Source organism: Balaenoptera borealis (genome assembly GCF_965194805.1).
Source record: "Balaenoptera borealis genome assembly, chromosome: 6".
Lineage (NCBI taxonomy): Eukaryota > Metazoa > Chordata > Mammalia > Artiodactyla > Balaenopteridae > Balaenoptera > Balaenoptera borealis.
Window position 1 is genome coordinate 45,082,472 of NC_138863.1, and position 24,306 is coordinate 45,106,777.

At 38.2% G+C, this 24,306-nt stretch overlaps 1 pseudogene across 1 annotated transcript; it reads right to left on the reverse strand.

The window, feature by feature from the left end:
- Positions 1-1,340: 1,340 nt before the first annotated feature.
- Positions 1,341-22,276, reverse strand: LOC309631220 (nucleophosmin-like; annotated as a pseudogene). The gene is made up of 2 exons (XR_014249520.1): positions 2,529-22,276; positions 1,341-2,357 (listed from the first exon to the last, which is right to left on the reverse strand). The product of XR_014249520.1 is annotated as a nucleophosmin-like (transcript).
- Positions 22,277-24,306: the final 2,030 nt, after the last annotated feature.

The window sequence follows — 24,306 nt, forward strand, 5'->3', positions numbered from 1 at the left end:
AAAATAAAAGGAAGCTACAGACAGATTTTTTTTTCTCAACGTGAGGAAGACGTTTCTCAGTGAAAGCCAACCAGGATGGAATGTGCTACCATGGGAAGTTTCAAATTTCTGGACCACTTGGCCAGGGTATCATAGAAGAGATTTAAGCAACAGATGGGTGGTTGAAATGTGTTTTTATGTTTCTACAAAACAAACAACGTTGTACATGGAGAGAATGCTTGATGACAACTAATGTGAATGCTGGTGGGATTGGGGGGGGGGGGTCGAGGCCCTGAACCACAGAGACTGTGGCAGGAATTGTAAGTGGGGTGCCTCCTCTCAGCAGATACTGGATCACAGATTGTTAGACCAAAAGGCACCCTCGTGGTTTTGTTTTGCCTTTGAGTCTAGAGGGAGGACTTACTCTACGGTGAGTTCATTCATGGTGTCTGATAGACAAAATACCCACAAACTGTTATTTGGGGAAGTAGGTAGAGACATAAAGGGTGAAAAGTACAATGGTTAAGAGCGTGGACTATGAATTTCCCTCCTGCCTCCATATGTACCAGCTGTGTGTGATACTGGAGCAGTTATGCAGCTACTCTGTGCTTGTTTCCTCACACGTAAAACAGTATATGCCAGTAGTACCTACATTATAGGTTGGAGAATCAAAGAAACACAAAAGTCATGGAAAGAATTAAAAAACATGATAATAGAAAGTTGGCTATATGATTGTTGTCATTTCTAGTTACTGGTTGAAAATATTTGAATTCTATTACAAACTCATTTTTCCGCAGTGTGATATAAGGAAAATTCCTTACCTTTCTGACTTCATGTCTCCCAATTATAAGATGGTGACCATATTTACATTAGACAAAGATAGTATCCCATTTAATACTGCCCTTAAGAACTAAGCAAGTCAAAGGACCCTGAAAGATCTTTCTTAGGAAGCAGAGTTCAACAATAATTTTACAAATTTAGGTTTGTCTTAGTGCATTAATTCTTAATTTTGAGGCAATACTCTAGATTAGGTTTTTAAATCAGCAGCAAGGTGTACTGATCCGCCCCACCATCAAGCTTTGCGGGAGCCTCACCTATGTTTTGAGTCTGCTGTCTCTAGAACTCTACCCAAAACTTTTTATTTTTTTATTTTTATATTTCCTCTAACTCATTGTTTAAGGGAGACTTTTTAAAACTTCGGTGTGAAAGAGGCCTTTTTGGATGTGAACTGTTTTTATTACTTCTGTGCTGGCATTCTCAATGATGTTGGGCCTACTTGTTATTTAGATGTTAGGAGTGTCTGCCATTTTTATCTCTAAGGAAGATGTTCTTCTTTTCTTCTTCTTCTTTTTTTTAAATAAATTTATTTATTTTTGGCCGCGTTGGGTCTTCGTTGCTGCGCGCAGGCTTTTTCTAGTTGTGGCGAGCGGGGGCTACTCTTCATTGTGGTGCGCGGGCTTCTCATTGTGGTGACCAAGGAAGCCCCCCCAAACTTTTAATACAAAATATCTGAGAGTTTTGTTTTTGTTTTTGTTTTTTTGGTATCTGTAGGTTTCAAGAGCTTCACAGTAATTCTTGATTTGGCCCCCAGCCAGAGCTGGGCTTCTCAGAGCTAGAGAGGAGCTCTGCCTCCCAAGCACTCAGATCCTTGGATGCCTCATAACAGATGACAGACTCCTCTGCTGGGGTGTTTTTGCAACAGGGAGCACCCTGCCAATTGGCTAGGGAGGTTCATCGTGCTTTGCAGTCTATTTATAACTGGGTTGGTTTTTTTTTTTTGTCTTCAGAAGAGGCCTTTGTGGGCTCCCCTAGTGGCCCAGTGGTTAAGAATCCACCTGCCAGTGCAGGGGACATGGGTTCGAGCCCCGGTCCGGGAAGATCCCACATGCCGCACAGCAACTAAGCCCGTGCACCACAACTACTGAGGCTGCGCTCTAGGGTCCCTGTGGCACAACTGCTGAGCCCACATGCCACAGCTACTGAAGCCCGTGTGCCTAGAGCCTGTGCTCCGCAACAAGAGAAGCCACTGCAATGAGAAACCCGCGCACTGCAACAAAGAGTAGCCCTCGCTAGCTGCAACGAGAGAAAGCCCGCGCACAGCAACGAAGACCCAACGCAGCCAAAATAAATAAATAAATTAATTAATTAATTTAAAAAAAAAAGAGGCCTTTGTGTATATGTATTTAATGTGTAAGAATGCATAATCTTTTTTTAATACTGAGTTTATTTCACATGTATATTTTTGTCTCCCCACCATTTCCATTTGTCTGATCACCACTACTACTATGTCCTATCGTAACATTCCATACATACTTAAAACCAAGCAAAGGGTGGAGTTCCATCTTTAAAAACTAAACAGACATTTTGGACAACACATTCTTGGCAATGGAACCTGGACAACATTTATCAGACACGGTAGGAGAAGTTCTCACTCTGCATTATAAAAAGGACAGCCAGATATCAGCTGTTACAGAAATGAAATAAGATGGAAAATTTTAACAAACTGTTTAAACTATTTTCTTAAAGAGACTTACTCCACTGCCAGAGACCTTGAATAGCCTCCTGGTCAGTCATCTGGAAACAATTCTTCACATAATTGATGAATTTGGCTTCCGCTTTGGGAAGGGAACCATCTTTTTCTATACTTGCTTGCATTTTTGCTTTAATGTCTTCTACAGAGCTAAGTCCTTTTGGTGTTTTAGGAGTTTTTTCCTGTTTTTTGAAGGATTCTTGACCTTTTGATCTTGGTGTTAATGGTTTTGAGTCTTTTCAGTTCTGGTTTGATTTTTGTGCATTTTTGGCTGGAGCATCTCGTACAGACTTCTCTACTGGAGCTTTTTCTTCAGCTTCCTCATCATTAAAGTCATCATCATCATCGTCATCTTCTTCATCATCTTCATCTTCATCAGCAGCAAGTTTTACTTTTTTCTGTGGAAACTTGCTACCACTTCCAGGGGCAGAGTGCTTTCTAGGTATACTTAGGAGTTTCACATCCTCCTTCTCTTCATCTTCTGACTCTGCATCTTCCTCCACAGCTACTAAGTGCTGTCTACTAATACGCACAGGCCCTGAACCACGCTTCAACCATAAGACCACAGGTGGTGTTATTTCAAAGCCCCCAAGGGAAACCGTTGGCTGCACAGACATTTTCAAAGCTGCCAGTGTTACTTTAATTGGACCGCCTTCATAATTCATCTCCTCTGCTTCGACAATGTGCAATTCATCCTTTGCGCCAGCCCCTAAACTGACCGTTCTTGAAGATAACTGGTGCTCATTTTCATCATTATCTACCTTACAGTGATAATCTTTGTCGGCCTTTAGTTCACAACTGAAAAGATAGTTCTGGGTCCCCAGGGGGCTCATGTCCATGTCCATCAAATCTTCCATGGGTTGGTGGCACACACTTAGGTGGGAGAGAAGGTGGATGGAGATAAAAGACTACTGTTCCAGGGAACAGTCGAGCAGGACAGAATCACACCAGGGAAAAGCAGAATGCATAATCTTTAATTAATAACTGATGGAGCCTCATATGAAGGGTAATAGGTTTTTTGCCTTTAAATGTAGCTTCAAATGCTAAATTAACAGTGTGGGCTAACATGCATCGGATAGCCTCATTGGTTTTGACTCTACTACTTTGAGGTTTGTGATAATTGGCTGGACCAGTGTGTGCATTTGCTAAGTCAGTCATCTTCTATATAACGTAAATTAATAGGATACTGAAACATTTAAGAGGCTTAAAAGAACTGCTTTTAAGTACCTTATAAACAACTACTCAAAAACTCCTTATAATTTACTCTTATCTATTCATCACATCTTTTCTTGAGAGGAATCAGAGACTTAAGAAGTTGACAAGGCTAATCTTCAAATCTGAGTTCTTGGCATTCTTTGAAAAGAATGGTTTTATCAGGTACTTATCTTCAGCCTAGGCTTCTGTTTTCCGCCCAGTCCCCCATCTGCCATGTCCTGCTTGGCTGCTGTTTTAATTTGTTACTCATGTAAAGTATTTGAGAGCTAGTCTATGCTGATTTGCAGATGTCCGATTTTCCTCAGGCTGTTTATCTTCTTCTGTAGTGTCTGGGGAATCTGCTTTCTATTTGTTGTGTTGGGTTAAAAGTGAAACAGTCGGGAAGGAGACAGCCTCTCATACGACTTTCCTTCATGACTAGGAAACACTTCTGGGACAGCCCTCCCCAGTCACTCCAGTCTGGAGCCATACAAGCAAGAACCCAGGGTCCTGAACCCCATCTCCTTCTCCCTCAACCCACAAGCTCGCTGAGCCTTGGCTTCCTCTGGTGCATAAACAACATTCCTCCTCAGAAGGACTCCATGGTTTACAGTTTTGCTCTTTGAACATTTCCTGTCCCAAAGTGAAAGACCTGGTTAGAGACCATTTCTAGAACATCTTGCATTCAAGAACAAAAGAACTGTGACTTCAGTCAAACTCTTAGATACAAATTTTTTTAAGGTTGAAGCAATTTGAATTTAGGACTAAAGTCTAATCTTCCGATCACTATAAAGTTAGGGAGAATGAGCCCCTCCTCTTCTCCTATGCAGTTGAAAATCTAGCAATATAGACTCTCTAATATACCCTCATAGCTGTCAGCAGATCACGTTCCCAGGCTTTTGCCTGCACTGGCACGCCTCCCTCGCACAAGTGAGTGATCTTCAAAGCCCTTTCCTTTAGGGCTCAGCCCAGCATCACCTCCCCTGTAAAACAGCCTGGTACACTGACCTCACCAGGTTGTGATAGGTGCTCCCCTCACCGTTGCATACTGCGTATTCCTTTTTTAAATTTATCTTGCTTCACGCAGGTTCTCGTCCGTGACTGGATCCTTCACCCAGATGTCAGTTCCTCCAGAACAGAATGCCAATGTTCTGGATTATCACATCCAGCACAGCGCCTGGTTAGAGATAGCACGTCCTCAATATACATTTGCGGCATAAATAAGTTTGTAGAATGACTGAGAGAATTCTAAGCATCGGAACATTTTATCAGAGATGAACAGAATTAGTGCAGATTCCAGAAATAACAAATTTAGAGAGGTCATTGTTAGGCAATTACTCTGAAATAGACAGAAGAGAAAGTTAGGTTGTTTCAAATAAGTTCAACGTATAGTAAAATTCCATTAAACAATTATATATGTCAATAAATAACAGATACCCTGTCTTAATTAATGCAAAATGTAAATAATAAAGTTGTTTTTGTTGTTTTTTAAAGCCAATGTAGTTTCTTACTTTTAAGTACAGAAAATATCTCAGACTAGGCTTTAAAATTTTTGCCTGGTGGGGAGTCTTCATTTTAGCTCAGCTCTGTGGCAGGAACTGTCACGGCTTTTGAGAACTGTTCCTTTTGAAACACTACCTCTGATCTGACATTAAAGAAGCATTATAGACTGACACTGGTGAAATAAATGTTTTATTTTAAGGAATTTCCTAGGAATAAAAATAACATATACTTTAAAAGGTAGAAGTAAAATAAACATAAGATTATATTGAAACACTAAGTAATTAGGATCAAGCCTGATTAGAATTAGTGTACTACTTAAATCAATAAAATATTTAAGTAGGAATGCAATTTTATTACATTGACGCTTGTACAACTTTGGGGTTGGGAGAGCCAAGCCTCTGAGCAGTTGAAAATCTAAGTATAAGGACTTCCCTGGTGGTGCAGTGGTTAGGAATCCGCTTGCCAATGCAGGGGACACGGGTTTGAGCCCTGGTCCGGGATGACCCCATGTGCCGCAGAGCAACTAAGCCCGTGCACCGCAACTACTGAGCCCACATGCCACAACTACGGAAGCCCACGTGCCTAGAGCCCATGCTCCACAACAAGAGAAGCCACTGCAATGAGAAGCCTGTGCACCGCAACGAAGAGTAGCCCCCGCTCAGTGCAACTAGAGAAAGTCCGCACGCAGCAACGAAGACCCAATGCAGCCAAAGATAAATAAATTTTAAAAAATAAAATAAAACAAAAAATTTAAAAATACCTTAAAAAAAAGAAAATCCAGGTATAACTTACAGTCGGTCTTCTGTATAGGCGGTTCATCCATATCAATGGTTTGGCATCTGTGGATACTACCAACCACGGATCATGTAGTACTGTAGTGTTTACTGTTGAAAAAAATCTGCATATATGTAGACACTTGCAGTTCAAATTCTTGTTGCTCAAGGGTCAGCTGTACTATCAAATAGAGACAGGACCTGGATCTAGGTTAACATGCATTCTAGTAGAGGTCCTTTTTAATGAATACAGAAGAACGATCAGCAAATCTATAGTTAGACAATGTGACATTGATTTGCCTCACCATAGAAATGTTTCCATTAGCATATATTCACTCCAAATGTCAACATAATTTATATATTCAAGTAAAAATTACCCTTGAAATTGTGTTTATTTATTTGCTTCTTGAAAGATGTGCAAAAGGGAAACTTACAATTAACCCATTTCTAAATTACTGTAAATTTTCAGTATGAGAAAAGATTGAATTAATGAGAAATTGATCATTTAAAAAGTTGAATGTGTATGGTGGGGGGAGAGGTACTTGAAAACATAGTTTACCATTTCATTCATATATGGAAGTTGATTTTAAATGATTTTAAATCCATATATAGAGAGATGGGCATGTTAGGATATGGAATTTTAATTCCAAAAGAAAATGTTCAAAATTGTAAGTTATGATTAGTAACTCAGCAAATCACAAAGTCCTTCCACGTTGTCAGCATTTCTGTCACAGGATTCTTTGTTTTGCAGTTCTAGGGAATGATCTCTGAGACTTGTGACAAGCTTAAGAACCTGGCACATTGACCTGAGACAATGTGAAATAAAAATGAAATATTCTCTAATCATGGGATGTTTGGATTCAAAAATAACACATACGCATTTTTCAGTTTTGATTTTAATAGATGGCACAGTTTGGGTCGGGTTTGAGAAAAATAGGTGAGGGGAAAGAGAAGGAAAGTGAAGGATGTATATCTTCTGGGAGAAGTAGTGACTGGAGGGTGGAGAGGGTAAAGATAAAAAGAAGCCTTTACTTTGTCTTACAATTTGGTTTTGAAACTCTTGCTTTTTCCTGAGTGTAGTTTATTTCAGAGAGTACAGTCCCCCAATCTGGCTAATCTGGTTTCCCGTCTTCAGCTTCATTTTACTGGAAAGAGTGGTTGTTTTTAAGAGCCATGGTGGGCAGGAAACTTGCTGACCTGAGTTCTGTTGGGAAAATTGAATTTATGGTGAGTCCACCCTCCCTCTGAGCACTTAGTGCTTCCAGATAGTTCTTTTCTTTCTTTCTTTTTTTAAAGTTGCCTTTCTTTTTCCTCACTGGGATGGTCCCAAATATTTTCAAATTTTCTGCAACTCTTTATCCTACTCATCTTCTCATTCTAAGTGTATCACTTTATCTCTTAAGTCATGGATACAATAAAGCCCATTTATTCCCCTTTCCTATCCTTCCAGCATGAATAACTTCACCCACCACTCCCTCCTCTCATTCTGTCTCCCTAAGGGAATCCTTTCCCTCCCTTTTAGGACTTCATTCAATCAGTTATTGGTGGCTTCACGTTCTACATGTTGTCTCCTCCCTCTTAAAAAGAGAGCCAAAAAGGACTAAAAGAATCTCCCCTTGATTCTGACTTTGCCTCAAACTATAGTCATCCCTTGGTATCTGTGGGGAGGTTGGTTCCAGGACCCCCTCAGACACCCAGATCCACAGATGCTCAAGTTCTTATGTAATGTATAACCTATGCACAGCCTCCTGTATACTTTAAATCACCTCTAGACTACTTATAATATCTAATACAATGTAAATGCTATGTAAATAGTCACTGTGTGTGGAAAGTTCAAAGTTTTACTTTTTGGAACTTTCTGGAAATTTTTTCCAATACATTCTATCCAAGTTTGGTTGAATCTACAGATGAGGAACTCGCAGATATGGAGGGCCAACTGTACTGCTTTATCTTCTTCCTTTTGACACCAAAATGTGTATAAGATTTGTGTATACTTGCTCTCTCTGTCTTCCTGATCTCTCTTTGGAAATTGACTTCTATCTCCACAACTCCTCAGAAAATATGCTGGTTAGAATTGCTAATAACTTTATAATTGACAAATCCAGAACCTGTTTTCAGTCCTCAACTTCCTTGACTTCTTTGTAGCAGCAACACTATTGGTCATTTTTTCTTCTTGATTTCTACAGTGTTACCGGTTCTTAGTTCTCTTCTCACCTATTTTACTGCTCCTTCTCAGTTTCTCTCACTTTCCTGTTTCTTCATCCTGACACTTAAATGTTCACCCAGGATTAATTTGGAATTGTTTATTCACATTCATGTTCTCTCTCTGAGATAGTCATTTCATGCATTCCCACCCTGTCAACAGTTACCACTGTGCTATCAACTGCCAATATCAAATCTATTTCTCCTACATTGACCCCTCTTTTTAGTTCCATTTAGGTATTAGTGACAGTAGCTTTGACATTTATATGACTGTAGACAATTTATATAATCTACTGAACTTCCAGGCTTTTTTCATCAGTAAAATGTTTCTATAGGTTAAATAATATAACATTTCTTGTCATGTTCTAGGGATAATAAAGATCAATGAATATTATTTTTTATTACTAATAAATATTTTGTGGAACAAGGTGAAGGTGAAAGACACCTTGTGTATTATTAGTTATGTAGCTATCTTTTTAAGTTTCTTGAGGCAAGCATTTATGTCTTATAATAGTCTGCACCATAATGCATCTGTGCCTGGCACAGATGTTTTGTGGAGGAAGCTGGAATAGAAGATGTAAAACAGGGGAAGCACCACATTTTGCTTAGAGATGAACTAATATTGTGGAATAAATACAGAGTATGACTATGCCTGTGACAAACATGAGGATTAGCAAAGATGAGAAAGCAGAATTGGTCCCAAACTAAGCAATTAAAAATGCTGAGTATTGTTCCATTTAAATACCAGCACACTCCAAATGAGAAGATATTGCCTTGCATTTTCTGTTGGTGAATTAGTGTTTTCCTTAAATGTATGCATTTAGAAATATTAATCAAGTAACAAATTGTATATTGTCCATAATATAAGCAGTACAGATTGAACTATGTTGAAGACATGCTTTTCTCTGTGATTTGTTACATTGAACCTCAAGTATTATAAAAATTAGTTTATTCATTGATTTAACGAATCTTTTTTTGCATATTGCTCTGTGCCAGGCACAGATGCATGGTGGTGCAGACTATTATAAGACACAAATGCTTGCCTCAAGAAGCTTAAAAAAATAGCTACATACTAGATAATACACATGATAGACATGTGCAACAGGTAAGAAAGGAGATCATTTTACTCAAAGCAATAAGCAGAACAACCCATGACTGGGGCTTGCCTTCCTTGGCCAAACTGCAGTCACAACTCAGGAAAGCTGATGAGGTACCTATCCCAGACATCTCTCTCTGGGTTGATATCTTAAGATAGTCTGTGGCTTCTGTGGAAAGCAGTATGGAGATTCCTCAAAAAATTAAGAATAGAACTACCATATGATCCAGCTATTCCACTTCTGGGTATTTATCCAAAGAATACAAAAATGCTAATTTGAAAAGAGATATGCACCCTATGTTCATCACAGCATTCTTTTATAATAGCTGAGATATGGAAAAAACCTAAGTGCCCATCAATGGATGATAGGATAAAGAATAGTGGAATATATATCCAATGGAATACCAGTGGCCATAAAAAAAGAGAAATCTTGCCATTTGCAACAACATGGATGGACCTTGAAAATATTATGATAAATGAAATAAGTCAGAGAAAGACAAATATCATATGATTTCACTCATATGTGGAATATAACAAACAAACGAACAACAAAATAAATGAGAAAACCAAGCCAAAGAAACACGTAGATACTGAGAACAGAGTAATGGTTACCAGAGGGGAAGGGGTAGGGGAGATGGCAAAAGGAGTAAAGGGGGTCAACTGTATGGTGATGGATGGAAACTAAATTTTTTGTGGTGAATATGCTGTAGTGTTTACAGAAGTAGAAATATAATGTTGTTCACTTGAAATTTATATAATGGTATAAACCAATGTTACCTCAGTTAAAAAAGAAATCTATGGCTCAACCCAAGACTAGAATCTGCCATGTTTTCTTCCTCCTTACCATCAACACTTCTCTTTTCTGTATCTTGTTCCCACAGGACTGATCTTGCTACTTTACCAAACCATCCCCCCACCCCACACCCCATTTCACTATACTGGCCCTTGAGGTAGGCATGTTCCAGGATCTTAGAACTGACCTGAGAGTTTTAGGATCTGTTTTGATCTCAGGTCTCAGGACAATCTTTGAATAGTTGAAGACATTGACTAGGATTAAAGTATTTGCTTCGGCAGTTGCCTTGATTAATGATAAAAGTATTTGAAAAGTAATCTGGATTTTTGAAGTTAGAGGTTAAAATGATTATTATTTCTTTCATTCTTAAAAGGTTGAAGAATAAAATGGTATCTCTTCAAATGTTTGATTAGAGGAATCTATTAATTAGATGTAATAAACTCAAGAAAAAACTTTGGGAAAAATTTAGTATTTTACTCAACAGGTATTGTACCTTATGGAATAGTTGAAACCTATTCTCATATAAAAATCTGATTTAAAAAAAATGAGTCAGTGCTCCTTGTAGTTTGGTCAGGACTTACTCCTGGTACTTGTTCCTATGAACGAACCTCCTCTTGTGAAGGAAGGGCTAGTGTTTACTTCCTTTTCAAAGGAACTGATTACAGTGTTTCTATTTTAGTAAGATATATAAACACATTTCAGTGAGAGCAAAAAAGCAAAGCATAGCATGGTTGGTGATTTCAGCAAAAATGGGGATGTCTTTGGTCAGAGGAAAAACTATTCAGATCTTTTTAATAGTGCCATTTCCACTTACTCTCAAAAACTTTGCTTTTAAAGTTGCCTTAAGAAGAAAAATTAGTCTGTTTATGAAAATTCGGTCAATTTGAAGCTTATGGTAGAATCATAGCAAAAATTACTGATAGGGAGGACATTTCCTGGGAATGAGATAATAATTCAGTATTTGGTCAGACATTGCCTTCCAGATAACATTCTCTGCCAACTTTGAGGTTTCTGTGTTTTGGACTACAAACTGTCATAGTCAACATTTTCATACATAAGAATAAAGAATGAAATGTCTTTTCAAGTACCTTTCATTGAACACTGCATGCATAGTCTGTGAACATGGTGGTGTATCTGCTGTCTGAGCTTTTTTTTCTCATTTCAGGAAATTAATTTACTAATAAAACCAAGGCAGCCCCATTTTACTTCTCACTGTCGAAACAGCTAAAATCCAGCTGTAAGAGTGATGTAGGGAGATGGGGTCAGGCAACACCAGCAGGGTAGGATTTCCATGTTCACAAGAGCGTGAATATAACTAGTATAACCAATCTAAGTGGAAGTGAGACACTTCATTGAAGAGATTTATTGGAAAATTATAGTTTGATAGTTCATTCATTCAACAAATATGAATTGACCATCTACCATGTTGTCACAGCCTCTTACCTCACAAAGTGTGCAGTCTAATGGTAGAGACCATCAAGTAAACAGGTGTAACCAGGAAATACTTTGAAAAATGCTAAACAAATGTAATTTTAATTCCCATTAAATCATGATACTCTGCAGCTTGCCACCACGCATGCACACAGATAGACCATAGGATCCAAACTTGGGCTAAGGTGGTATTGTTCTAAGGATTAATAAAAGCTGGGGGTTAACTAGGGTCAGACAAAATCACAAATAAGTGTGAATCTCAGATCCCTGTAATAGCATTCAAGGAACTGAAACAAGTTCAGCATGGCTGAAGTGAGAAAGGAAGTGGCAAAAGATGAGGATGGAGAAGTGAGCCTAAGCTAGATCATGTAAGGCCAAATAAGCCCTGTTACCATGTGCCTGCTGTATTTGAGGAATTGAAAGGAGAGCATTGTGACTGGAACCATCTAAGTGGAATAGTTAAAATTATCAGTATAAGAGGTGACCACTTTGAATAATAGAGTCCAATAAATTGATCCAGCTTGGGGAACTATGAAATAGCTAAGGATATTCCTGTGCTCCAATCTGGATGAGTGCCTTGGGTGAGCAAGAAAAATGAAAAGGAATTTGGGTGTTTGGTCAAGTTACCTTCATATCTGAATTGGACATAGGGAAGTGATGGATGCCACACAGCATCCCCTAGGTGGACATTCTCCAATATTCCGAGGACTCATTTGCAACAAGAGTGGGCTTAGGCTCTGGTTCCAAAAAGAGCAGGAGAAAGTCTATGAAGCAGCTCTGAGTATTGTCCTCCCTCCTTTACTAGGGGCAGTTTCCCTAGAGGAATAGGAATTAGCATTCATAAGAGACTTTGAATATAATCCCTGAAAGAACTGTAGGGCCGCATAATGGGGGTCAAAGGGAGAGTGAGGCAGGCCTGTAGGACACTACACAAGGTAGTTACTATTTAACCATAGGGGTCAGAGGCATCCAGAGAGCTAGTCTGTAGCATGTGTGTAAGAAAGAGTGCTATGGGCCAAAATCAGAAAGAAAAAAAAAAACCAAACAAACCAGTTAATGGGTCCAAAAGTCAAGAAGGAATCTAAGAATCCAGGAACAAGACGAAGAGGAGCTAAAAGCACATGAGTGAAGGGGTCTAGGTCTGGAATTTTTGCAACGAGCAGAGTAATGTTGCTTGGGTTCTCTTTGCTGGGCACTGTATGTATCTGTATGAATAAGTCAGCCTCAGTTAAGACATAGGGTCATAGTAGATGTACAAAAGTGAGGGACACTACTTTTAACAGGATGATCATCATTGATTGGAACTATCACCTGCAAGAGCAATCATCAAAGAAGGCTGTAGTAAACCCGAGAAGTGTCCGTGATCAACCACCTGGAACTGCTGATCTTGGGAACTACTGTCAAAAGAAACCAAAGAAAACCACAGCTGAGAGCCCCAAGATGAAATGGCCCCTGGAAGGATCAGGCTGGGAGGGCACATGGCTCAGTGGTCTCTATCCAGCTTCCTCTGAAATTCCAGTAGAAGTCACTTTTGATATAAAAGAAAGGAATAGAGATGGAGGTAAATTGGGAAAAAGAGATTGCCAGCTTGGACCAGCTAGTACAAAATTGTAACGTATCCTTGGACTCCTGATAGAGGGTAAGAGAAAAGATGGCTACATAAAGCCAAGATATGTGTGATGTCCTTTGGCACCAGCTTTTGGTTTGCAAACTGGCAGATCAGAAATGAGATTCCTTCAATGGTGACTTTTGTATCCTAGTCAGTTTTTTACTAATACAATGACTTTTAGTGATCATAAGTTTTCCTCCTTTGTTGATTTTCCTTACACCTAAGCAGAAAATACATTTACATGAGTCATTTCTTTTATTTAGGACCAGAAACTATTAGGAGGAATCTCTGGCAGGGTGAGCTTTTTTTCTTTTTTTTAAATGTCTATTATATGAGTTATCCTTGGCAATTTGAGTTTAGATACAAGCAATCAATTTTTCTTAGATCAAGAGAATCTACGAAGTTGTTAAAATAGGGAACTAAATATCCCTGAGTCTTAAGTTTTAAAATGAATGGAAACACAAACACATTAAGTAATCCTGCAAGTGTCCTTTTGCTGGTTCTATTTCTTTCGAGTATATTGTTTATCTTTTTGTAAAAAGAATTAAAATAAATAATGCTTAAGGTAGTAGTATAATGATTTTATTATTAAATTGTTAGAATTAAATGAACTTAAGTTGGCAGAAATCTTTGATAAAATTTAAATAAGTACAACCTTTAAGACAAGTTATATTGAAGTAAATAGGTATGAGGAAGAGGAAAATATCTCTAGTTAGGTAAAAATAGTAAATGAGCACAAAACTTAGGTCTGAGTTTCTTGGTAGGGCAAAAATAAATCACATTAGATTCTATATTTCTCGTGATCTAATCTCAGGAATTATACCTTTGTACCCAAAGGGACATTTTGTTTTCACCAATACTCTGAGAGAAATTTATTGCAAGAATTATTACATAGGAGACATTTAATAATATGGTAGACAGCACATTCAATTCATAGTTTGAGGAAATGCAGAAACAGTCTTAATGTGGCTATTTCTTATAATAACCCTTTCTAAAATAGAAAGTAAAATGTTAAGATAGGCTTGTGAAAGTATGTCTGTGTTAGAGTAACTTAGTAATGGATTTTTTAAAATGTGATCTGACGGCTACAGTGTTAAACTGATGAGAAGCTGGGGCGGTGAGCCACCCTCTCAGGATTCAGGTGTTCCCAGATGAGCATGTGAGAAGAGGAGCAGAGAAGAGAATTCAAAACCAAACCTGCTCCTGAAATCACAAGATTCTGGGTTATAAATGGATAGGAGTTCCTCACCTAATTACTGTGTGGGTAAGAAGCAAAGTCAAAGTTTTGCTAGGCAAGTTGTAGAGCCTTTTGCAAACTCCTGCCCAGATGGAGATTCATACTTACATTTTCATAGAAGTGGGTTATGAAAAAAGAAGATTTGGGAAAAATTAATAGTTGTAGTTTTCATATAGTAAATTGGCTCCTGATGTTATTGAAAAGACTATAAAGTACTCATTGACTGTCTGAATAAAAAACTGCTTGAACTATTTTTCCAGCTCACGTGGTAGGCTATCCTATTGACACAGCTGTCTTAACCTATATGTGGCAAAGCATGTGCTTACTAATGATCACTGCTCATCACCATTTTGCTTAGAGGAGTACCTCACAAAGAAAAGAAATTCATGGTGATAAAGACTGTGGTAAGAAAATTTGCTTTGCTTTCTTTTTTTACTTGAAATTTTCAATTGAGATAGTTATAGATGCACATGCTGTTTTAAGCAGTAATACAGAGGGATCCCAGTTTCTCTTTATGGTAACATTTTGCAAACTCTAGTGTATCATCATAACCATGATATGGACATTAATGCAATCCACTGATCTTACTGAGATGTCCCCAGTTTTACTTGTACTTATTTGTGTGGGTGCGTGTGTGTGTTTAGCTCTATACAATTTTATCATGTGTAGGTTTTCCTGCATCTGTCACCACAGTCAAGATACTGAACAAGATACTGTTGCCCTTTTATACCATACCCACTTTTCTCCCTTCTACACCTCTCACCCCCATCCCTAACCCCTAGCAACTACGAATCCACTCTGCATTTCCGAAATTTTGTCATTTCAAAAATGTTATGTAAATGGACTCATATATGATGTAACTTTTAGGATTGACATTTTTCACTCAGAATAATTCTCTGAAGGTCCATCTAAGTTGTTGCAAGTATCAGTAGTTCATTTCTCTTTGTTGTTGAGTAGTGTCCCATGGTAGGGATGTACCACAGTTTGTGTAACTATTCATCTGTTGAAGGACATCTGGGCTGTTCCAACTTTTTGGTTATTACAAATAAAGCTGCAATGAAAATTCATGTACAACTTTGGTGTGGACATAAGTTTTAATTTCTTTGGGATAAATGCCCAAGAATGTAACTGCTGGGTTGAATAGTATTGCTTGTTTAGTTGTATAAGAAACTGCCAAGTTGTTTTCCAGGGCAGCTGTACCTTTTTGCTTCCTACCAGCAATGTACGTGTGATCTACTTTCTGCACATATTTACTGGCATTTGGTGTTGTCACTAACTTTATTTTTGCTGTTCTCATAGGTATATAGTGATAGTTCATTGTGATTTTAATCTGCATTTATCTGATAACTAATTATGTTTAATATCTTTTCATGTGCTTATTTACCATCCATATATCCTCATCAGTGAAACATCTGTTCATGTCTTCTGTCCTGCTTTGTATTTATTTTTTCTGCTTTGTATTTTAAAGTGTACAACTTTCTAACTTCTGCTGTGGATTTTTTAAAATTTGAAACTACATTGATACCATGTACGAGTTATCTGTCATTGTTTCATTTCAAACAGAGATGCCAACACATTTCCCACAGACATAATCCTTATCTTTATGCTCAAGGGTCACCTGAGTGCTCAGCAAGAGGGAAATGGCTTTCAGAACACTCTCAAAAAATTTATTTTTAATTTTATAATGTATTGGTGATCCTTAGGGAGTCTAATTATTTGAGTTAATTGGTTAATAAATGAGGTCAGTAATGGAAAATAAATTTACTTTTTTTAAAAATAATTTGAGTTGTAGAATATACTACACTGCCCATCAACATCTAGGTTCAGCTAGAAGAAAACTTCCAAGAAGATGCATCAGGATCTATAAGATGTTGTCTGGGAGCTGGGCTCAGCAGGACATGCAAGACAAGTGCCAATTGCCAACTGTGGTATGTGGTTTATTATCAGTGAGTGGCAGAGAGGAACTGACAGACTAGCAAGTGGGGCTGGAATCTCATCTCTATCAACCTCGGCACAGGCCAGCATAACACCAAAGGCTGGGTGCTCGGTGGAAGTCTGTCTACCGTGAGAGGACAAGGAATGAGGAATGATGACTGGGATAGAGAAGGCAGTGGTATCCCCCAAACCCCTGGGGCCATACCTGTCTAGGGCCTAATATAGAAGGAGATGTTTCCAAGCCAGTGAAGACAGAGATGGATGAAATGGACCCATAAGAGATGTTAGGAGGGGACAGGACATGGCTTTAAATAATGGTTTGGGAAAAGAAGTCTTGGAAAGACAGGGAAGCCCCACACTTATGTGGAGAAATATTACATCTTTGTTTTTCCTTTCTTTCCAGCACCATACCATTGAGAGTCGCTTTTAGAAATCATAAATCCTGGTGTGGAGCTTGCTGACAGTGGGTAGTGACGAAATGAATAACCCGTTTACTTATTTATTTTTTAAATTTTGGAGTCTATATATATATTAGTCTAATCTCCATCCTTCTCTTCAAATACTGTCTAAGGACCAACACCACCGCAAATTTAAGGGAGAAAGAAATTCTAGACTAATAGATTGAGTGACCGGCTCATGATTTGAGGGGTGGATAAAATGTCCCCCAATATTTCCCTATCGTTCCCCCTCAGCTACTACAATCTTTTACTTATAATTTTCATAACCATTTCTTCTCACTCTTTGACTGACATTTGTCCCCATCTCTCCTCCAATATAGTTCTTGCTAATGACTTAATGGCCTCCATGTCACTAAACCCAATGAGCACTTTTTCAGTCTTCATCTTACTTGACCACTCAGTAGCATTTCCGCCCCACCCCCCACCCCCACGGCGGCTTTTAACGTCCCTCTTACCTTCCTACCTCTTCTTTTTAGATTTATCCTTCTCTATTGAGGCCTTAAAAGTTGGAGCCCCTCAAGACTTATTCATCAGCATTTTCTCTTAATTTACATCCATAGGTATGGGATGGTGCCCAGACCTCTTTTGAAACTAGCAAGTGCTCTCTGTTGAATCAAACTTTCCATGTTAATCAAACTTACTGTTTTTCACTTTCGCCTCCCAGCCCACCAATTCACTCCGCAGTACTATTTCAAAACAGTAATCTTGTCACTTCTCTGCTCTTAGATAAAGACTGGCTCCTGCTTGTGTCTTCTACTGCTGCCAATCTCAGGCTCCTTCAACACATCCTCCTTTCAGTTCTTTTTGTCTCAATGTCTTTGCTAAAACAGTTCCCTCTCTACCATCCTCTCTACCCTGCCCCAACTTCATCTTGTTGCTGTCATGTTTTAGGCCAAATGTTACTTCCTCAGGAGAGCTTTCTGACAAAACTAAAATAGATCAAGTCCATATTTCATATGCTTCAGAGCCACCTGAACTCTTAAAGGCTTTACACTCTTTTTATGTATTTGGGTAATTACTTGACTAAGTTGTGTCTCTCTTACTAGACTCTAAGCTCCAGAAGAGCAGGTGCCTTGGCTATTAGTCTTCTCTGTATCTCCAGAGCCTAGTACAGAAAATAAGTGAAGAAACCAACTAGCCCTGGTCATTCAAGAGCCTGAAAAATTTCCCCTTGACTTCCAGGTCCACAGAGTAGGTCTTCCGCAGCCAGAGGGCATGGGGATCCTGGAGTAAGTACATTGGCCTGGAAAGTGCATATGAATTGTGACTATCTCATACTTAATTATGCCAAGTTCAATTTCTGATACTCTTCTATTTAAATAATTCCTGAAAGCCCTGCTCAGCCAGGAAGTTGTCTCAGATATTACTTTTCAAATGTTTTAAATGTCTTAAAATGACATTTGTAGAGCATTTTATAATTTATGAAGTATATACATTTCCATTATGGCATTTGAATGCCCAAACACCCTGTGAAGTAACATGTTATTCTTAATTTGACAGATGTGGTACAATGAAGCTTAGAGGGATTAAGTGACTAACCCAAGGGACTGGGCAGGGACTTCACCTCAGATTTTGCAATGCCAAGCTCCATCTTTTCCCAGTGCTAGATAATTGCTCATGGCTTCTCTTCATTTGGTCAAGTCTGAATTTGGACTTCAATGGTTAACAATATCCCAAGAATGATGTAGCTTTCATCATAGCTACATATATAGCATATATAACATATATCACAGCATGCACACCTACACACACACATTTTATATATATATATATGTGTGTGTATGTATATATATATATATATATATATATATATTCCTAATTTAGGGGAATATTTCCAGCTGTATCAGTCTTGCTTATATTGAAAGAGAGAACTTTGTTTATATAGTTGTCTTTGTCAAATGGCCATATATCTTTCTTTTTTTTTTAATGATAATGTTCAGGAAATTGTCGACCAGGTTTACAAAAGAGTAGGACAAACCCTCAACTCTATGGAAAGATGGCTACTGTCTATTATTTCAATCATTACTTTTCCATTATACCATCAAACCATATTTATATTATTTCAGATAAAATCTAAAATATAAACCAATTATTAGATGAAGAAGCTTTTATAACTAAGGAAACTATCCTCTAGTCCTATAATGTTAATACTCTTTCCCTTTTTAGAGCACTCACCATCCATTACAACACCTGTCTCAACAGGGTTGATTTATTTTCTAGGGAAATTTTCTCTCTTAAATGACTACAGTTGATGATGGATTAATCCACTCACATGATCTGTGCTAATGTGGCTATTCTGGCAGGTAAGTAATCAGAAAGGCCTTTGGCTTCCCTCACATACCAGGTGCAGACCTTGCCTCTTGGACTGAGAAACTTTTTAGTGAGTCAGAGGAACAGGTAATTGCATTTAATCTTATGTAAACCAACTACCAGGAAACATTTGCTACTTATTCCATAATCATTCTCCCTATTTCCCCATCACCCTCCATATTCCACCCATACAGCAAAGCTCATTAAAGAGAGAAAACTCTGTGAACAGTGTTTACCTTCTGTTCAGCATGAGAACATTTGTCTTTGTGCAGTGAATATGTCCACTTATAAGCAAACAAACTAATATTCTGAAAAAAAGGTGTGTTAATGAACCACTGTCCACACAATAAATACTATTGTCTTTTCCTTACAAATAGGATGTGATTGACTCATTGACACTGGACCAGACACTGGAGTTTGTTTTCATTAGTGATGGTGGATTTTCACAGAGCTATGCACACTTACACGCCTCATTGCTGGTGACCTTATAAGCAATTTGAGAGGCAGCTGGCAGAGGGTTAGAAATGTAAGTGCGACCTGGAGTCTTTAATCTTGTCCAGGTATGTTCTCGCTTATGAGGTGATATAAACTGATAACACAGCAGCAACATCATTGTTGCTTTTAGGAAAACCTCTTATAATCATTTACAAATGAACCAGAACAAATCACATCCTAACCAGGCTGTAGGAACTGACCCTGCTTCTCACCAAAGGCACCCAGATAAACTTTCTATCTTTTCCATTTTTAATTTCTCCCCACACTCTTTTACTTCCATTTTGAGAAGTGGCAAGATTTAGAGAAGTCTTCTAGGTTTCTCTTTTGCTGTTGCCCTAATGCTCCCTACATATCTGCTGTTAACTTTAAAGAAAAGGAAACAGTTGGGGTGGCTGTGTTTGCGGGCTGACTTACCTTGGCTCACTCATTTAATTACTAAATGAAATACTGTCTGAACTAACTGCTCCCACTTGAATTTTGCCATGTTTTCATTCTTTCATTAGTTTGAGATCCACTACACACTATTTTTCAGAATAGATGTCTATTGAACACAAAACAAGAATATTCCTGAGGACCAGGGGTACTTCAAATACAGTGAGTGAACATTGAGATTGATGCCCAGCAATCCTTTTTGACTCTACAGCCAGTGGTCATGCTTCCTACTGAAGTTAAGAGAAATTTTTGTTGCTAGTGTCCCACATCAGGAACACAACAGAATCTTCCAATGCATGCCTAGTCAATGCTTATTCAGTGGAATGGAGGTATAATTGATAAAGGGGCATCAGCATCATGGTTCAGGTAAATTATAGATTAAATAGTTTTTGGTGGTCTAGCTTGGAAGCGCAACCATCATTTTCTAATCTGACACAGGAACATATTTTCCCATTGAAACAAACAGCTTAACATAAAACCGAATGCTTTTCTAAGTTAGAAACTAACAGGAACACCAATGCACTACAGAGAGGCAAGGGAAGGTCAAAATAAAACCAATACATGAATAGACAAAATTTATACTGTGTATGGGGATAAATTTACTCAGAGATCGGGAGTGAGGAAATGTACTTTTTGGGTTAGCAGAGTTGACCAGGATATAGAGATTCTAGATACACTTTGTGGAGAGAATAATAAGGAATGTCTTTTGAAGAGGTGACTGAGCAGTAATTCAGAAAAGCTGGACAAATAGGAAGAAAATAGGAAGGATCACTTTCCAATGCTGCAGTGTCCAAAGATCTGGTTTCAAACTTGAAAAAAGTCATTTTATTGCCTTTGAACGATTAGTTAAAATGCCATGGCATTACTGATACGATTCCCTGTTAAGAACCATGGACCTTCCATGGTTTCTTTCAGTTCTATAATCTGAATTTTCTTTGAAAAGATATTATTTTACGTACACAGCCAAGATTTAATAATTTCCTTTTTTTTTTTTTTTATCAGAAAATGTACTTCAGGAAGTGGGGTTGCAGTAGACAAACTATTCACCCATGGTCCTCTAATGGTGCAAAAACTATTCTAGGCAATTTTATCCCCAAATCCTGGCTACAGGAACCAACACGTTAGGACTGAACTACAGCACCCTCTAGCCTGCATGCCTGCATAGCCAGAGGCTGGGCTGTCTCCGACTGTAGGAAACCATTGGGCTTTGTTAGTGGGAGATATTCTTCACACAATATGTTTTCTTATCATTTGTTTATGTAATTTATAGACTTCAAAAGTGTTGCTCCCTCTTCAAGTTAAAGGAAACCGTTTTTCATTTTAGGAAAATGAATAACACCACACCCAAGACCTCCTCTACTCCACTTATCTGACATCCCTTGGCAGTTTTAATTTTTAAAAGCTGATTTTCAGACATTTTGTTCCCACTGAGGAGAGAAGTTGATAGCAAAACATCCTGATATATGTGAAAAAGTCACTGAATATATTATGGTCATATATTTGGAAAAGTAAATGGACATGCATATCATATTAGGTGGAACCATATTACATTTCTTAAAACTTTAAACCATGTAAGATCTACAAAAATGGCTTTTTTAATGCTTCATCCTGATATCTAGAAGGACAGAGAAACTAGGGAGAAACCTAGGAACTGGGAGACATTTGAGAGGCAGACTTACTTTTCTCCACATATTCTGTGAAGTCCAAGGATATTTTTACCATATTCAACCAATTAATATAAACATTTTAAGAGGAGAAAAAAGTAACATACGTGGTCATAAACTTTCCTAGACTGACTTATTTTCTCCTCTTCCCACATTTCTCCCCATGCTCTTTTCTTCTGTGCCAGAGGTTGGGGTTGTTTTTTTTTTAAGTTTTTTAAAATTATTGTATGTTACAGGTGTACAATATAGTGATTCAAAAATTTTAAAGGTTATACTCCATTTATAGTTATTATAAAATATTTGTTATATTCCTCTTGTTGTACAATATATCCCTGTAGCTTTTTTTATACCTACTAGTTTGTACCTCTTAATTCCCTGCTTCTATATTGCTCCTCCCCCTTCCCTTTCCCTGTTGGTAACAGACTCTACGAGTCTGTTTCTTTCTTATTATATTCACTAGTTTGTTGTAGTTTTTAGATTCCATGCATAAGTGATATTGTACAGTATTTGTTTACTAAGCTAGCTGATAATCTATTATTTTCAAATTTCTGGCAAATGATTTTTAGAAATATATCCTAAGGAAATTTACCATCTGATTCCACAAATATATATATATATATATATATATATATATATATATATATATATATACATATATATATATAATATGGGTTTTTATTGCTTTAGGATAGTGGAAATTTTAAACAATATAGATAGAGTGTATAAACAAAATATGATGCATTCTTCTATTGGAATACTATGTAGGCATTGTTTTGTTTACTTTTAGTATGCTTTGTAATTTTTTTTTTTTTTTTTTTTTTGATAGCTAGCCATGATGTACTGGGTAAAAGGAACTGCTGTATTGGCCTTTAGGAATGTGGTAATGAGGTATGCATTGGAGGGGAAGCATTCTATAGTCTTATGATTAGGTCTCAGTCTTTCAGTGAAGCTGTGCCTCTGGATTGTGAACTTCATAAGTGTGTCTCCATTTTTTTCTCCCCCCTTAGGTGGAACAGGATGGCTAGAGCGGGCTGCCGCTGGGTACTTCCCCTCCCCCATGTGGAAGGCTAGAGCTGACTGGAGTATTTCCCTTCCCGCCAGGTGAGTTAGGTTCTAATAATACTCCGGCAGGTTAGGCTCTTAGGCTCTGGTTAACTAGTTTCTCCTGAGGGCAGGCCTTGTTAAGAAGCACGCAGTGTTCTGGCGTATTTTCCCCTCCTCCTGCTGGAAGCAGGAGAGGATTTTTCTCCAACATTTACCGTGGGAACCTGCGCAAGCTCCTGGAAGCGAATCTCACGATATCGTGGGGGGGCCCCTATGACTGGGTCTCCTGGAGTTTTTAACTCTCAGAGTTGTCCGTACTGAGCCTCCAGCAATTCATCAATTACAGGTCCGGTTTTCCTACCCTGCCGCTGGTTCCTGAGGTCGTTTCGGCTAAGTGCGTTTCTGCTCTGGTAAGTCATGACTCTGTATTCGCTGTCTGTCTCTCCAATCTTGGGGGCAGAAGTTTGCCATGTGTTCTCTCCCCTCTTTTGTGGATCCAAGAAGAGTTGTTGATTTTCCAGTATATTTAGCTTTTTACTTGTTGTTAGGTTGGAGCGGCTACTGCCAAGCTCTTTAAATGCAGAGTGGGAAGTGGCTTGAAATCAGTTTCTCATTAAAGACACTGAGGTTCTTTCTAACAAACATTAAAGGATATTACAGCCATTGGCAACAACATGGATGGGCCTTGAGGGTATTATACTAAGTGAGGTAAGTCAGACAGAGAAAGACAAATACTGTATGATAGCACTTATGTGGAATCTAAAAAAACAAACAAATTCGAACTGAGAGTAGCCTACCCTGTTCATCAGGAGCTGAGGAGTGAGAGAAGTTTGTCAAAAGGTACAAACTTCCAGTCATAAGCCGAATAAGTTTTGGAGCTCTAATGTACAGCATGATGATTATGGTTAACAATACTGTGTTATACACTTGAAAGTTGCTAAGAAAGTAGATCTTAAATGTTCTCACTACAGAAAAGAAATGGGAATTGTGTGACCTGATGTAGGTGTTAGCTAACACTATGGTGGTAATCATTTTGCAAGAGTATATCAAACCATCATGTTGTACACCTTAAACAATGTTATATCTCAATGAAAAAAAGGAAAAGGAAGAAAAAGATAGGTTCCTAGAAGCAGAATTACTGGGTTAAGGAGGGTGAACATTTAAAAGATTTTGATGTCTTGCCCAATCATCTTCCAGAAAGTTGAGCCAATTTGCAGTTCCTCAGCTGCTCTGAGTAATATCCACCCCCCTTTAATTTTGTCAACTGTTGCCAATTTGATAGGTGAAAATGGTATCTCATTGTTATTTTAAATGATAGAATTTATCTTTGATTACTAGTGAGACTGGATATTAAATTGTTTTCTAGTAAAATAAATTCTTGGAATCCTTAAAAAAAGGATATTACAAGAGAAATGGAAAAAGTCTATAGGGCAAAAGGGGAGCATGGAAAGATGCTGGGGGTAGGAAAGGAAGGTAAAATACCAGGAGCCCCCAAATGGAAAAAGTGGTCCAAGAAAGAGCCCCTGTATAGAAGGTGTAAGGGCAGATAGTCTGAGGGAGAACTGCCGTGAGGCTCCGAAAGCCATGCTGGGTCAGACCTGGCCACCCAGGCTTCCTATGG